Consider the following 3,124-nt stretch of genomic DNA (forward strand, 5'->3'; position numbering starts at 1 on the left):
AATTAGTTATTAATTGACTAATTAGATTACACATATGTCTATTATATGATAACTAGGACCACTGTGTGTGTTCAAGTCCTCACTTGACACCTAGCACCTTGCCCGACACTTCCGAACAAGCCACTCACTACAGGTGAGTTCATACCCCTTAATCAATGATTTAAACGTTTTTAAATGCTTTTATGGGAGGGGGAATACAAGTTGAATCATGCTAAGTTATTATATCAATCACAAGTGATTAATAACTAACAAGCAATTTGATTTACTATACGTTAGTTGTTTTACCAAAAAAAAATTCTTCAAATGTTTCATTAAACGTTTTCTATGTTTAAAACTCTTTATCAAACCGCTTTATACACTGTATGTTTCCTTTCAAACTCTGTTACAATTGTATTTCAAACAAAAGGTTTCTTTATACTTAAACTGTTTATTTAAACAAAATACTTTCAAACCGTTTTATAAAACGACATCAAGTCGAACTTTTCTTAGATATTAATCTTTTTCAAGGGTTTTATAAAACTCCTTTTATGCTTTTATATTATCAAATACATGCATGTATATGTATAGTTATATAAGTAATGCTTGAAGGACTTAGGAAGGCTAAACCGCTTTATTTCTTTTTCCTCATTGGGATGTGGTCTGGTAGGGTATCGAGTATCCGTCCGAAGGTCATTCAACTATTAGTTATATATCATGTATACATATATAGACATAAAAGTACCCTCAGTCAGTTCAGTACCTTTGGCTAGCAAAGGTATACCTTCAGTATACTTGTACCTTACTAGTAACTATTATAGGTATAGTTAGGAGATACTACTTACCATTCCAAGTACAAGGAATACACCAGAGTCAGTTCATTCATGAGTCTATACTAAATGATATATGAAGGGATACACTTACTTGAATACACTTACATGGATACACTTACTTGAATACACTTACTTGAATACACTTACATGGATACACTTACTTGGATACCTTTACATAGATACTTTGTTAAAAGCATGCCTGTATATGTATAGTTATATAAGTAATGCTTGAAGGACTTAGGAAGGCTAACCCGCTTTATTTCCTTTTCCTCGTTGGGATGTGGTATGGTAGGGTATCGGGTATTCGTCCGAAGGTCGTCTAAATATTAGTTATATATCATGTGTACATATACGGACATAATAGATCTAGTCAGTCAGTTCAGTACCTTTGGGTAGCAAAGGTATACGTTCATATATCCCTAGTAAGCTATTATAGGTATAGTTTGGGTTTGTATATGAATTTGTAATAAATATGGATTTCGACCTAGCGATTCGTTGCGGAAGTCACCTTTAGTTCCAAATGTAGAATAGGGACTACCAATCATATTATTACTTACTTACAGCGGGTCTCGTGAGAAGACTACTTACTTACTAGACGGGACTAACCATTCCGGCACCCAACTGTTAGCAACAGAAGTAATGAACATCTACAGATGCCTACGGTTAATACTTATATTAAGGTACCTTTACGGGACTAACCATTCCTACACCCTGCTGTTAGCTATAGAGGAAAATGAACATCTACGGACGTCCAAGGTTATTACTATTTCGGCAGTCGCGATATCGGGTTGATCCTAATACAAAAGGATAAACACTTACATGGCTATATTTTTCCTATTACTTTTATTTTGTGATACATTCACATAAACGATGAGGTAGACTATATATATATATATATATATATATATATATATATATATATATATATATATATATATATATATATATATATATATATATTAGTCATACAAGGAAAACCCATCTTTGTTACTTTCAAAACAGTTAGGTCTTGGTAGAAGATTTCATCTATACTAATAGGAATCATAGGGATTTCTAGGGTTTTTCAAACGTTTTCCATTACTTACAAACATTTCCACACTTGTACGAACTTTATTTCAAAACAATGTCAAGACTTTCATTACAAGTTTTACAAATCAAAAACACATTAATACTTATGAATTCACCAGCTTTTTGGCTGATACTCGCTTTCAGAATAACTTGTATTCTCAGGTCACAAATAGACAGGTACGACGACCAGGTTTTGTGAAGACGGAGCAGTTCAGACTCATCTTTTATTTTGATTGTGCATTTTGTTGTCTTATACTATGAAAGAACACACTTGTAACTAAAATTATACTATTAATGCAATGGATGATGTTGTTGCTTGTTTACTACTTTGCATTGTTGTGATACATTACATGACGTCCTCCACCCCAGAACGTTTCCGCCGTTCCGGTTTTGGGGTGTGATAGATGGCCGCGGGAAGGCGAAGTCGTGACCGTACACTTCCTTACATTTTCATGATTGATTCTGGGTATACTCTGATGTTTAAATTATTTTGAAAGTAAACTGTAATAACTTAATGGTTTTAAATGTTTTAAAAAGTTTTCAATTGGCTTGAATTTTATGAGTGTTACATAAACAACTAGTTGTGAGACCCATGTATTACATGAATTAATTTTAAAAAAAAAGTTAAATATAAAGGTCAAAATATTTGAGAACTTTGAATTTATAAGAAAATAAGAAAAATAATGAATTATAGAAATGTTTTTTATCTTTTAAATTTAAACAAATAATTTAAATAAATAAAAGAAATTAATAAGCTTTAATTTTGGGAATTTTGAAATTAAAAGTTAAAGTTCATTAATGAAATTGATATATATTTAGTGCAATTATTACATTAAAATATTATGTAAATTTTTAATAAAATAGAAAAACTCATAAAATGACATGTGAAAAAAAAATTAATTCAAAATAACTAAAAAATAACGAAAAAAAACTTTCATTTATTAGAGAGAATTTCAAACAATACAAAAAGAGAAACCTTTTATCTATGTTATGGTAAAGTGGAAAAAAAATAAAAATCAGAACCATATAAAGTAATCCTTCGAACATTCTTCACTAAAACTAATGATACACTTATTTTATACATTTTTTGGACATAAAACCACAAAAACACAAACATAATAATACATTACTAATTTATATATATAAAAAACACAAAAAACGTGCCATAACTTTTGTAAAGAACAAAAAACAAAGATCCATCATCCATCTTAATTTATATAATATAATGCCACAAGACCATGAAATTT

The sequence above is a fragment of the Lactuca sativa genome, chromosome 5, assembly GCF_002870075.4.
Source record: "Lactuca sativa cultivar Salinas chromosome 5, Lsat_Salinas_v11, whole genome shotgun sequence".
Taxonomy (NCBI): domain Eukaryota; kingdom Viridiplantae; phylum Streptophyta; class Magnoliopsida; order Asterales; family Asteraceae; genus Lactuca; species Lactuca sativa.